At 43.4% G+C, this 15,585-nt stretch overlaps 1 protein-coding gene across 1 annotated transcript in view; it reads right to left on the bottom strand.

Annotated features, from left to right (window-relative positions):
• Positions 1-2,121, bottom strand: part of carmil2 (capping protein regulator and myosin 1 linker 2) — a 72,976-nt gene extending 70,855 nt beyond the window's left edge. The window contains exon 1 of the mRNA XM_066685443.1: positions 1,999-2,121. The gene's annotated coding sequence lies outside the window, so the exon portion shown is untranslated. The remainder of the gene's footprint in view (positions 1-1,998) is intronic.
• Positions 2,122-15,585: the final 13,464 nt, after the last annotated feature.

The following is a 15,585-nucleotide window of genomic DNA, read 5'->3' as shown; positions in this document are numbered from 1 at the left end:
CACAGTGGAGACATAACAGAACAAACATAATCGATATAGACAAGGATATGTCGATTAGGAGTTCTGCTTGTCGACTTCGATTAATTGCCCAGCCCTACTCTAAAGTGCATTTTTCTTCAAAAAAGTCTGAGAAATGTCAGGTCTGGTCTATTTTCTGCTTTCCATCTTTTAAAAAGTGTACTTAATAAAAACAAAAGCCTGCTTACTGCCCACCTCCTAAACTACCTCAGTACCTCACTCTCCCCAACCCACTGCCTAACCCAGCCCCTTCAAACACTAAGCCTCCTGATAACAGAGCGTAACACAAGGAACCCTGCTGAGATCAACACAGCCACAATGTAATTATGAACACACTTCAAAACAGAGCAGGCATTAACTAAAACAACCACAATATTAACACAAGAGTGAAATCTGACTCCAGTACTGCACTCAGCAACTGAAGATATAAAGATGAAACCTTTCATAACGGTGCATGTCTACAGGGTGAAATAAAGACATATCCATATGACTGTTCTTATGATTCATATCTTCAATCAGTTTAATTTAATTCAACTCCAGATTAGGGCCGGGCAATAATTTAATATCAGTGTATATCACAATATAAAATGTTTCAATAACAATAATGTGTTTTTTTAACACATTTCCAATATCAACTTCATGATACTCACGTTATAAATTAGTTTAAAGGTATTAATATTAACAAAGCCAGGAGGTTGTTGTTTCTTGTTTAGATGAGTTATTATTGTCCAAATCAATATCAGAAATATATCGTATCGACCGGAATTAAGGAATATACTGAGATATAGATGTTGGCCATTTCGCCCAGCTCTACCGGAGACTTGACAAAGAAACTTTACAGAATTACGAGTCCCAGGACCAAGGGAGCTCTCTGATAGAGCGGTGGCAGAAAAAGTCCCTCAGCGCATGAGGAGGAAACCTTTAGAGGAACCAAGACACAGAAGGGGAACCCATCCTCTTCTGTTTGACACCAGACCAAAGCTAACAAAGAGCAGTAGGAATGAAGAATTACAAGAAGATAACAAGAGACTAACAGGATTCTACTTAAATTTAAACGTAAACGTACAGCTGAGTGTATGTCAGGTTATGGCTCACTCTTCCATAACCGTCATTTGATGTGTGCAGCAGGTGTTACTACAAAATAATATTAAATAAATACCATGGTCGTTGGCCTTTTGAGGCGAGTAACTCTACAATCTCTCCTTAAACTGCACATCCTCACAAACTTCAGTTACACAGCGCTGGAAAATTGAGCTATTATTGTCAAACCAAACCGCCCACATCCATGCTACCTCTAAGAGCGAGGACCAGTCCCTGAGGTGTGTTACGGCTGCACAGAATTGACACGATTTAATGGATATTTTAGATGCTTTGCCTCGTCATTATAAACCACTACTGTTACAATATCCATAGATGAAAGAAGTATAAGTTGTAGTATCACTTTAAACATTTCTTACTTGACTCTGAGAGTTAAACACAGACATGTTTAATGCTACTTTAATGTAGTTAGTTATTCCTTATGTAGCAGAGTAGCTTGGTCACACGTTACAGATTCTGCTAGTAGATGGTGCCCGGTGACTCACTAGATGCACTACTATGTGAAAAGGTGCCTGGGCAAAGTTACCGTGTCTGGTATTACATGTTCCACAACTTTCTGTGCAAAACTGACCTGCAGCATGAAATAACAACATCAAAAACTAGATTGTAGCAGATAAGATGGAAATATGAGTGCATGCCTCCCACAGGCATTCACTGGAAAGAGGATATGTAAAAATAAACAGCACACAGCAGCTACAAGCTCTAACCACATTTCACATTTCAACAATATAACGATGGGTAAAGTGTTTTTATATCATTAGTAGTGATGCTTTAAAGGAACGTGAATGAAAGATAACAGCATGTGTCCTCGTCTCCTTTTAAGGTGGAGAGAAACAGAGGGGTTACAAAGGAAAGGGAAAAACATAGAAAATGGAAGTTTACCTGCTCGAGGCTCTCAATGATGATGGCGTAAATCTCCAGAAAGCTGAAGGAACTCTCCACCTGCAGCGAGACATTCTGCTGTGGTCAGTGGCAAACACACACACACACACTGAGTAAAAGCTGGTGACTCATGAGTTAATGAGTGATGGAAAGGAGGGGGAGAGGAACAGGACCGCTACATGAAACTCAAACACAGAAACAGGACTTCGTCCGCTGTCTTTGGCCACGACCACTTAGACCTCAAGCTCCAACTTCTACGTCTTCAAAAGCAGTTGCTTTCCCAGCTGCGCATCCCCAGTGGTATTTAACACACAGGAACTGGCCACTCACCACGGATTCAGTCTTTAGATTATAATATTCAAATAAAGCACTGATATTACATGCAAAAAATGTAAAACATGTTTTAAAATGTTTAAACGTGGGTTTAAATGATGTTTAGTGATGCAGCAGGTTTATTTTATTTTATCTCAGATATCTCCCCAGTCATTAGTGGGTGTAGGTGAGGACAGGAAGATGACAGAAGCTAGGCATCACCACTTCTCCAGTTCAGCGGACAGCTCCACATGTTTGAAGGGGAATGCTAACTGTCCAGATCTGTCACATCTGTTTTTTGTGTTTTTATTTTTAATTTATTTAACTTTTTTTCCCATCTATAAAAGACTAAGGCATCACTGATAACTGAATGAATGATTTATGTAGCATTTGTAATGCATCTTCTGCACTTTGTACCTTTCTTGATCTTATGTTGTTGATATTGTATTGTATTGAAATGTTCCAATTTTTTTCAAAATAGAAAGCTGTCTTAAAGGGGAATGGTATCATTTTTTCACTTCTGTGAAAGGAAATGGAAAGATTTTTTTTATTTAATAAATAAAAATGAGTCACCAGGTATGAACACACCCTGGAGAGGGAGCCAGTTCATCACAAGGCATCACACACATTCACACATATAGACAAATTTACACACACACACAAGAAGTCACTCAGTGGTTGTAAAACTCCCTTAAAGCATAAGGAAGAAAGCTTGAGAGAAACCAAGACTCAAAGAGGGAACCATTCCTGATGCACCAGATCCAAACAAACAAAAGTTTAATTTATTTTTGGAAACTGGAGCACCCGGAGGAAACTCATGCAGACACAGGGAGAACACACCACACTCCTCACAAACAGTCACCCGGAGGAAACCCACGCAGACACAGGGAGAACACACCACACTCCTCACAGACAGTCACCCGGAGGAAACCCACGCAGACACAGAGAGAACACACCACACTCCTCACAGACAGTCACCCGGAGGAGACCCACGCAGACACAGGGAGAACACACCACACTCCTCACAGACAGTCACCCGGAGGAAACCCACGCAGACACAGGGAGAACACACCACACTCCTCACAGACAGTCACCCGGAAGAAACCCACGCAGACACGGGGAGAACACACCACACTCCTCCAGGTCCCTGGAACTGTGTGACTGCGACACCTACCTGCTGCACCACCGTGCCGCCCTCATAACATCATTAAAGAACATAACATTTCAATTGGCTTTTTCAGCAGCTTACTTTACCTTCATCAATAGTCAGGTTTCCTCTGCTGCATAATGCTATTTTAAATAGTTTTAAAATAATTTAAAACTATTTATTTAAACTACTTATTTAAATTAAATAATTTTAAAAAGTGCATCAGTGGCTTTTCAATTTGGTTCATTAAAGATTATAACAGGTATTCAATAATGTTGTTTTTTATTGTTTTCTTTTTCTTTTGTCTAGAAATGACACTCGCACACACCGTGAGTGTAGGTTTGCCAACTTTCTGAACTCAAAGTAAGGAACGCAGAGGCCGGGGGACCGGTACACACTTGTAAATCCTTCTGGACTGTAGTCAGTGAGATAAAACATTTTTGTTGTCAGACATTTACTAAAGCCACCTGCCATGAGGTCAGGTCAGCCATTTTGAACAATGGCAAAGCAGAATCTGTCCATGCATTTTGCAAACACGGTATTACTAGTTTAAATTTATTATTTTAATGATTCCAAGTAGGCTCCGGACCACCGTGACCCTGATAATGAATGATTGAATTAACACACACACACACACACACATTTTATATATATATATATAATTATATGTATTATATTATTATATAATTATAACTGTAAGTTGTTCCTTAATTACAATATCTGAAGTAAAAGAATCTTATTGGTCTAAGAATTTAAAAGACATTCTCGTCCTCATTACATTGTCGTACGTCCAGTCACAATGTCATAGAATTAATTGCATAGGACTCATATTCTCTTACAGGCCCCTAGATCAGGTCTAACGACGTCCATGTTTACAGCTCTGCTTTCAGACACAACTAATGTTAGCACCGTGTCCTGGAGAAACTACGTTTCATTTCTCCCTCAACACATCTGTGATGACAATAAAGCGGACTGACTTTTAGAATCAAATCAACTCTTTACACATAAAAATCACATGAGAAATTAAGATTTATCGTAACATTAAGACACTATTCTTAGAGCTTTAGACAAATAAAGGAGTCCTGGTCTTTATATTAAACACAGGAAAACAGTAAAACAATGACAGCAAATGTGTTTTAACACAAATAATATGTAATCTTCACTGGACTTATAAGTTAAATATGGTAATGTTATGAGGGTGACATTGTCTTTAAGATGCTTTCACTTCAGATCACATTTTAATTAATAAGCAATTTAAAATTGTACAGCGGTTATTGAGTAATACTCTATTTGTAAAATACATCAACAGATTCTGCTTTGCCGCTGTTCAGAAAGATTCCACCTGGGCCTAGCATTCGATTTCAGAAAGTTAGCAGCTCTACACGTGATGGGAGCACAAGGCAAATGAGCAGGAGACACTGCCTAAAGCACTATGTCACACTGAAACCAGTGCCGAAATCAGCTCCTCCACTCCTCTCACATTTGCATTGGTTTATTATTTTAGGCCGAATAATAGTCCCCACCCACTTTTCTGGTATTTGATTACATAAACAAGACTCTTAATATCTGTGGAATTAATCATGGGAATGTTGGGTCTTGTTTGTTTCTTTCTGTTTTTGTGTGTGTTTTCATAATCTTACAGTCTTTACTCTTTTACAGCAAACGTAAGCAAAGTTCTTCTACATCCATCCAGTTATAACAGTGAAACACAACAGCCCACGCTGACTCACTGTACACTGTGCAGAAACACGTACTGGACATGGCAGCAGTCCATCGCAGTGCAACACACACTCACCCTTTCACACACACACTCACACCTGTGGATAGTTTCACACACTCACCCAGTCACTCACACACTCACCCTGTCACTCACACACTCACACCTGTGGACAGTTTCACACACTCACCCAGTCACTCACACCTGTGGACAGTTTCACATACTCACCCAGTCACTCACACACTCACACCTGTGTACAATTACACACACTCACCCAGTCACTCACACACTCACCTGTGGACAGTTTCACACATTCACACCTGTGGACAGTTTCACACACTCACCCAGTCACTCAAACACTCACACTGTCACTCACACATTCACACACACACACTGTCACTCACACACTCAACCTGTCACTCACATCTGTGGAAAGTTTCACACACTCATCCAATCACTCACACACTCAACCCGGTCACTCATACACTCACCTGTGGACAGTTTCACACACTCACACCTGTGTACAATTACACACACTCACGCAGTCACTCAAACATTCACACTGTCACTCACACACTCACCCTGTCACTCACACACCCACACCTGGGGACAGTTTCACACACTCACACAGTCATTCACACACTCACCCTGTCACTCATACACTCACCTGTGGACAGTTTCACACACTCACACCTGTGTACAATTACACACACTCACCCAGTCACTCAAACACTCACACTGTCACTCACACACTCACCCTGTCACTCACACACTCACACCTGGGGACAGTTTCACACACTCACACTGTCACTCACACACTCATCCAGTCACTCACACCTGTGGACAGTTTCACACACTCACCAAGTCACTCACTCACTCACTCACTCACCCTGTCACTTATACACTCACACCTGTGGACAGTTTCACACACTCACCCAGTCACACAAACATTCACACACTCACCCTGTCACTCACACCTGTGGACAGTTTCACACACTCACCCAGTCACTCTCACACACTCACCCAGTCACTCACACACTCACCCTGTCACTCACACCTGTGGACAGTTTCACACACTCACCCAGTCACTCAAACACTCACACTGTCACTCACACACTCACACCTGGGGACAGTTTCACACACTCACCCAGTCACTCACACACTCACACTGTCATTCACACACTCACCCAATCATTCACACCTGTGGACAGTTTCACACACTCACCCAGTCACCCTATCACTCACACACTTACACCTGTGGACAGTTTCACACACTCACCCAGCCACTCAAACACTCACACTGTCACTCACACACTTACCCTGTCACTCACACACTCATACCTGTGGACAGTTTCACACACTGACCCAGACACTCACACACTCACACTGTCACTCACACACTCACCCTGTCACTCACACCTGTGGACAGTTTCACACACTCACCCTGTCACTCGCACATTCACACCTGTGGACAGTTTCACACACTCACCCAGTCACTCACACACTCACAACTATGGACAGTTTCACACACTCACCCAGTCACTCACACACTCACACTGTCACTCACACACTCACCCTGTCACTCACACCTGTGGACAGTTTCACACACTCACCCTGTCACTCACACCTGTGGACAGTTTCACACACTCACCCAGTCACTCACACTGTCACTCAAACAGTCACCCTGTCACTCACACCTGTGGACAGTTTCACACACTCACCCAGTCACTCACACTGTGCCTCACACACTCACCCTGTCACTCACACACACACACACTCACCCTGTCACTCACACCTGTGGACAGTTTCACACACTCACCCAGTCACTCACCCTGTCACTCACACCTGTGGACAGTTTCACACACTCACCCAGTCACTCACACACTCACCCAGTCACTCACACCTGTGGACAGTTTCACACACTCACCCAGTCACTCACACACTCACCCAGTCACTCACACCTGTGGACAGTTTCACACACTCACCCTGTCACTCACACACACACACACACACACACACACACACACACACACACTGTCACTCACACACTCACCCAGTCACTCACACCTCTCAATAATCACATCCTTGTTCTTTTCTGTAATCAGCGACTGACTTTTTTCAAATGGCATGACTGTAATTAACACAAAAGCTGGTGTGTGTCCACTTCATGAGGAGCTTCCTCTTTCTAACACTTTCATCACTGTTTTTTTTTAATATTATCTCAGCAGTGAGTTATTCTCATTTCAGCTGTGATCAAAACAATGTTAGTGGCAGAGTAGTCTGTGTGCTGCTGATGCGATTGTATCAGATGTAGCAGTGATAAATGACCACCGAGATCTGGACGATGGCTTAAACTGTGTGCGCTGTGCGCAGAGCAGAACCCACAGGGTGGGTGTGTCACAAACATATTGTGATACTGAACTCTGGAATACGTTTGTACCCTGATTTTTAATATATTTTATGTTTTTATTAACTGTAATTTAATTATTTTGACTACTTTATGATATTTTATCACTTAAACAGTGTGTGTGTACTAATTAAACTAATGGTTAATTCTCTCTGGTGTCTGATCTAATACTGCTGATCATATCAAGACAATATTAATACCCGATCTTTCATCTAACAGAGTGGTTGCTGAGTTTACACACTGAATATCTGTAACCAAATCAACGACAGCTCTGTTCATACCCAGAGGTTAAACCAGAAACACCTCGAGCTCCCCCATGTCTGGTGTCTTGCCTGAACCATAAGTCACTGCTAACCCAAACCACACTATTACAACAGCAGCAACACATGCATTTCCTTTTTATGTGAATGAAGGGTGTAGGGATAGCTGCAGTTCACAAACCATTCATTTCACAACACAGTGTGTAGGATTACACATTCCCACAATATTCTGAGCAAGAAATCGTTATCCGTGTTGATGCATACATTACTAATGCACTTAGAGCAGCAAGGCAAGGGTGTGGTGTATGATGTCGGTATCTTCTCCGCTTTTCCTGAGAAATAAGAGAACTGTGGGAAAACAGAGAAAATGAGAACGGAGAAGAAAGAGAACAGAGCGAAAAAGGCTTAAAGCCAGAGCTCCTCGCTCCTCACTGCTGTGCGCTCGAGTCGGGGTGAACAGAGAGTGGCGTTGTCAAAGTCCCTAGAACTGTGTTAAATTCTGAAAAATAGGGAGAATATTCCATCCATCCATTATCTGTAACCCTTATCCAATTCAGGGTCACGGTGGGTCCAGAGCCTACCTGGAATCACTGGGTGCAAGGCGGGAATACACCCTGGAGGGGGCGCCAGTCCTTCACAGGGCAACACGCACACACACACACACACATATTCACTCACACACTCACACCTACGGTTACTTTTGAGTCGCCAATCAACCTACCAACATGTGTTCTTGGACTGTGTAAGGAAACCGGAGCACCCGGAGGAAACCCACGCAGACACAGAGAGAACACACCACACTCCTCACAGACAGTCACCCGGAGGAAATCCACGCAGACACAGAGAGAACACACCACACTCCTCACAGACAGTCACCCGGAGGAAACCCACACAGACACAGAGAGAACACACCACACTCCTCACAGACAGTCACCCGGAGGAAACCCACACAGACACAGGGAGAACACACCACACTCCTCACAGACAGTCACCCGGAGGAAACCCACACAGACACAGGGAGAACACACCACACTCCTCACAGACAGTCACCCGGAGGAAACCCACGCAGACACAGGGAGAACAAACCACACTCCTCACAGTCACCCGGAGGAAATCCACGCAGACACAGAGAGAACACACCACACTCCTCACAGACAGTCACCCGGAGGAAACCCACACAGACACAGGGAGAACACACCACACTCCTCACAGACAGTCACCCGGAGGAAACCCACGCAGACACAGGGAGAACAAACCACACTCCTCACAGACAGTCACCCGGAGGAAATCCACGCAGACACAGGGAGAACACACCACACTCCTCACAGACAGTCACCCGGAGGAAACCCACACAGACACAGGGAGAACACACCACACTCCTCACAGACAGTCACCCGGAGGAAACCCACGCAGACACAGGGAGAACAAACCACACTCCTCACAGACAGTCACCCGGAGGAAATCCACGCAGACACAGAGAGAACACACCACACTCCTCACAGACAGTCACCCGGAGGAAACCCACACAGACACAGGGAGAACACACCACACTCCTCACAGACAGTCACCCGGAGGAAACCCACGCAGACACAGGGAGAACAAACCACACTCCTCACAGACAGTCACCCGGAGGAAATCCACGCAGACACAGAGAGAACACACCACACTCCTCACAGACAGTCACCCGGAGGAAACCCACACAGACACAGGGAGAACACACCACACTCCTCACAGACAGTCACCCGGAGGAAACCCACGCAGACACAGGGAGAACAAACCACACTCCTCACAGACAGTCACCCGGAGCGGGAATCGAACCCACAATCTCCAGGCCCCTGGAGCTGTGTGACTGTGACACCTACCTGCTGCGCCACCGTGCCGCATTTAGAAGTTACATTGTAATAACAATCACATATGTTCAGCTTTTGACTTTGGATTTGACACAGATATATTTTAGAATCCATGTCTTTTTGGTGTGATATTTGATAACCTTCGGACGCACTCAGGATTCTGGACTGCTATTTGGACACACACGGGTTTGTTGCTGAGTTTAGCTGCAGTAATACTGCTCAGTACGTCTTATTAAACTGCTAAAAGCTTCAGTACCTTGTTACTGCCTCTGTAAGTGTGAGAGCTTAGGGTTGAAAGTGAAAGTGAAATATTGAGGATGATAAATCTGCAGCAGCAGGTTTGATTACCTCTGCTGTCCACACTGCAACAGTTCACACACAACAGACACTGTTCACTTCCCCACCCAACCGTGGAATGAATCTAGAGGTGGTGTAAATGAAGGCGTTTTACTGCTATCATCTTGATAAACAATGTAATAGATATCACCCGTAGTTTTAAAATAAATGACCACTAACCATGTTAAATAAACGCAGTGTTAACCTTGATATTTTGGTGGCATTACTTGTATCAAGTGTGATATTTATTGTGTGACTGCTCTTAAGTATCGTGATATATTTTTACAGCATCACCCCGCCCTAGATTCAACACCAAAGCTTAGTTCATTACATGGGTTTGTGTTTATTTTGAGGAGGGCTCTGTTTCACGCACCTTCACTGGCTGTTTGCTGTGGAAAACGTGAGCTCTCCACTGAGTCATTACCTGTAAAAGAGAGAAACCAGACCAAAAACAACAGTGAGACACTGAGGCAGTTATCAATGTCAAATCAAATGAGTAGGGCGCCACCTGCTGGTACAACAAGAACACTTCAGCTGAACATAGGCATGGTGCTACCATTTGAAGAGGGTTCTCCTGTAGTTTCTGTAACTGGACATGTCTTAACTAATCTGCATCTTTCAGATCAGACTACGGTTCTGCCGTCATAAATAAGTAGTTCATTCTCAGGTGGGTTTATGCTCTACCTCAGTTAAAGCAGAACCAGTGTGGAACAGAAAGCAAAACTGGTACCTCCTGCTACAAGGCCATGCCAAAAACCACAAAGGAAAGGAATTAATCTGTGCAGAGCATGAAGATCATGCTCCACAATCAACTGGTACAGGATTGAAAAAGAGAAAGGAGATGAATGAAAAATGAAGCAGAACTTACAAGGATTCTGCCTTCTACCCGGTCCCTGGGCTGGTTCAGCTGCACAAGCCTCATAAAGCGGACCCTCTGGGGCTTCAACAGCTGAGTAATGGCATCTGAGTTGCGTGCAGACACCATACATTTAGACAGGTCAACATGTAAACAAGTAAAAGAGAGAGTGACTGACAGCTAGAAAAGATATTTCAGCTTCAGCCTGCAGCGGTGCTCCACCATAAGAACACGCACCAGCTTTTGAAACCAGTTCTGTAGCACCTGAGCTTCTAAGCTATCTCGCACAGATAAAGTCCTCCCAAATCCAACCAAAACCACTGCAGCAATGTTTGCTTTAAGCAGCAAGTGAAGTAAAGCCCCATACCTTTCAGACAGAAGGGAACCTCCGTCTGCGAAGCCATCGTTACCTACTGGGCTCGGTCTGCGGGAGCAGGGTGCACAAGAGGCCAACGATGGCAGATTCTACAAAGTGCAGGTGAACACACACACATCCTGCAGCATTGTGATTCATGCTCACAGACACAAACCACACATTCTGAAACAGGATGTGACACATTCAGGCTTTTTTACACAAGTGTCTTGCATTCGAGCACTCCTCGTCTGCTTTTACACGACTTCAGCAGAATTTCTGAAAAGAAACAAACACCTAATATTAGGCCTATCACAGCTCATCACAGCTGGTCAGAAACATCAGCTGATTCAGGCCTGGGTCACTGGTGGATCCTACTTCTGCTTCACTCTGGCTCTCTGACATGGGCCTTACTTTAGACCAATGGTGACGTAAGGGAACAGAACTATTTTCACCAGTGTCGGCAGATCTTCAGAGATCTGAACAAAGGAAATGAGATAAATAGGACCTCACTGACCACACGACACGTTTAAACGCTTAAATAATTTTGCTTCACACTTTAGTCAGCTCGGTCTCTGTGATCACTTTATTTTAATTCTCATTTTGCACTTGTAAGTGCTCCAAAATCAACTGACGTCTCTGTGCATTGCCTTTATCATCAGGAGCTCATGGGTCTCAGCCGTCTGTAGCCAGAGGTGACGTCCCTGGTGGGTCTTTCTTCAAATTGTGTGTATGATTTCCTATTAAACGTAAAGGTAATGTGCATTTATTTGTCATTGTACAATGGACAACGAAATGTGTCTTCTGCATTTAACCCATCCATGGTAGCGAATACACACACACACGTATCCAGTCACTGACCCTATGCATCCTGTACAGGACCTTGGCCTTGTCTCATCTACAGCATCATACTTGGCCATTTAAGAATGATGTTTTATCCCAAATTAACTTTGCACCTGCTTTTCCCCCTCCACAGAATCACCGACCACCTCCGGGTGACTGTCTGTGAGGAGTGTGGTGTGTTCTCTCTGTGTATGCGTGGGTTTCCTCCGGGTGCTCCGGTTTCCACCCATAGTCCAAAAACATACGTTGGGACTGGCGATTCAAAAGTGTCCGTAGGTGCGAGTGTGTTTATTGGCCTGTGAAGGACTGGCGCCCCCTGCAGGGTGTATTCCTTTGTCCCAAAACAAAAGAAAATGGCTTGCCAAAGTAATCCTGTGTTCATTCGATTATATCAGCTGTTATATTCAAATATGTCTTCAAGGCTTGGAAAACCTGGGGTGTTTGGCTTAGACTTTCTCTCTTGCCCTTTAAGCAGTAAAATTCCTCCTGATTTCTGGACTCGTTTAAGGATATTATGTGCTATAGATGGAGAAATATGCAACACCCTGGCAGTCGTGTTTTGAGGAACATTGTTTTTAAACATTTCAAAGGTTTTCTCACACATCCTCTACATTTACTTTATGATTCAAATTTATTTTGGAATGTGTTGAAAGCTTGAAATTCAGGATTGAATGTATATCACTAAATTAAATTAACTTGACCAAACAAATGAAAAATCTTGGGTTCATACAGTCAGGACGTAAATAAAGACTGATTGCTTACCTTCCCAAATGGATCCTTGTGTTCTCATAAACCCTAGGAACACACAACGTGGGGTGGTTTCCCTGACAGGAATTAAGCGTAGTCCAGGACTATAACCCCCTTTCAATGGAAGATCACCATTAAAAAGGCTGTGTATTCCAGGACTAGGTTTAATTCCTGTCTGTGAAACCACCCCCTTGTGTTTTAGGAGGAAATACAGGAAATAAAACATGAAAAAAGTGCAGAATAAAAACATAAAACCCAATGAAAAATAATGTCAACTGATAATTAAAACAATTAAAATAGTGCAAAAATAAAGAGGGCATTTTATCGCAACATAAAGCATTACTGTGGGGAGCGTGTGGGTGTGTGGGCAGTTTATCTCAGCACAGTATGTCACTGCGGGCACACACACACATGCACGCACACGTTAATAAGAAAACAGGAAAAGACAAGTTAAAAATAATCAAACTAAGACTGTTCTACACTGTTTAGAAGCAGAGATGGTGCTAACAGGCACTTGTTTTAACACACCACAGCACATCATTTTCCAGTGAACTGAGGCTCGAAACACACACATTAGAGGATAAAGCCTCCTGTGAACACAAAGTGAAGGGTCTTCTGAGTATTTTTGTCATCCTTCTTCCCCTCTCTCTCTCTCTCTTAACCCAAGCTCAGTGCTAAACTCAACTGTGGTGGGCTACTGGGTTTGTTTTTCTCCACCTGTTTTCAGACTGTCACATCTCCAGTCAGTCAGCTCCCACAGCGCCCCCTGCCTGTGGCTCACTTAAATGCACAAGAATGTTTGGCCATGTTCTTAATGAGACACAACAGAAATCTGACACAGCACACACACGTCATAAATATCGCCCTCATTTTGAGATATATTTTTAAATATGGCGGTATACAGTTTAATCGTTAGACTGTTCAACCCTAGTGACAACACATACAATATATGGATATACAATATATACCGCAAACTTTGCTTAGTAGTTGATTATCAATATTCCTAATACAAACTAGCTATGGATCCCTACCTGAGAATAACACTAGCTTCGTCAGCTCACCAGGGGCCTCCTTTATAAAACTCTGCATGGATTCTGGAGAGGAAGTGTGCATGTGCCCAAAAAAATTCTATTTATAAAACACACAGATGAACACTGTTTTTTTTTTTTTTCTTATAAATCACAACCTTCTTCAAAACGTGTGCAGGTAGTGTTGCCACACATCCTGGAAAATGTATCATCCTTCTCGTTGTCCCCTATTGTCCCCGTTTTTCGTGAAAACCCACTTCCATTCACCTTTAAATAAACATATATTCTGCTGTTGCATCACTGTTCTCTTCCCTGCACCTACATAGACGAGCGTACAGGTGTCTGAGCTGCTGTAGCGGATGGGTGCTTTTATTTGATTGGTTGTTGAGTAGGCTGTGTTCGAAAACGTAGTAAACTCGCTCCCTAAACAAACTCAAGTCAGTTCAGTGACAGCATGTTCTGACTTGCTGACAGTTCTCCGTGTCTGCGTGGGTTTCCTCTGGGTGACTGTCTGTGAGGAGTGTGGTGTGTTCTCCCTGTGTCTGCGTGGGTTTCCTCCGGGAGACTGAGGAGTGTGGTGTGTTCTCACTGTGTCTGCGTGGGTTTCCTCCGGGTGACTGAGGAGTGTGGTGTGTTCTCACTGTGTCTGCGTGGGTTTCCTCCGGGTGACTGAGGAGCGTGGTGTGTTCTCCCTGTGTCTGCGTGGGTTTCCTCCGGGTGACTGTCTGTGAGGAGTGTGGTGTGTTCTCCCTGTGTCTGCGTGGGTTTCCTCCGGGAGACTGTCTGTGAGGAGTGTGGTGTGTTCTCCCTGTGTCTGCGTGGGTTTCCTCCGGGAGACTGTCTGTGAGGAGTGTGGTGTGTTCTCCCTGTGTCTGCGTGGGTTTCCTCCGGGTGACTGTCTGTGAGGAGTGTGGCGTGTTCTCCCTGTGTCTGCGTGGGTTTCCTCTGGGTGACTGTCTGTGAGGAGTGTGGTGTGTTCTCCCTGTGTCTGTGTGGGTTTCCTCCGGGTGACTGTCTGTGAGGAGTGTGGTGTGTTCTCCCTGTGTCTGTGTGAGTTTCCTCCGGGTGAATGAATGAAAAGTTATCATTCAGAGAAAAAAAAAAAAAAAAAACATGTTGCCGTGTGTGTGTGTGCTAGCTGGGTTTTAGTAGCAAAAAAAAAAAAAAAACCACAAGTGCATCAGCCCCTCGCTTATTTATAAACCTGTTTCACCTGTGTGCACATTGCAGCTGTTACCAACCCATAACGACTTACAATTTAAGGAGTTTCATTTCTTAAAAAATAAAAAAAAAATTTGTAATACATCCATTTGCAAATGAATGTATTACAGCGAGATAAAACAAAAGACTAAAAAAATTAAATTTAAAAACCTTAATACAGAGTGAAATGAAACAAGCGAGAGTAAAAATACTACAAGTAAAATATAAAGAGATACAGCTAGCAATGGAACTATAATAATTTAATATTCTGCATTTTTTAAAGTTACTTTAAAGACGCGAGTGTTGATCTTTAGGATTTGTTACATTGCAGCCTCGATTTTTGATGTGATTTCCTAGTCTGACACTTTTCTGCAGATTCAAAATCAAAACATTTCAAACATTTTACAAAACAGCAAACTAAAATATATATATATATATTCTCTGAAAAATGTCCAACATTTACGAATTACATATTTGTGGGCCAAGTCATTTTAAAATGATTTCGTTTATTTGATATAATTAAGTTGTAAGA

The sequence above is a fragment of the Hoplias malabaricus genome, chromosome 11, assembly GCF_029633855.1.
Source record: "Hoplias malabaricus isolate fHopMal1 chromosome 11, fHopMal1.hap1, whole genome shotgun sequence".
Classification (NCBI taxonomy): domain Eukaryota; kingdom Metazoa; phylum Chordata; class Actinopteri; order Characiformes; family Erythrinidae; genus Hoplias; species Hoplias malabaricus.
The sequence above is the reverse complement of the archived record's forward strand: the minus strand, read 5'-3'. Positions and strand labels throughout refer to the sequence as shown.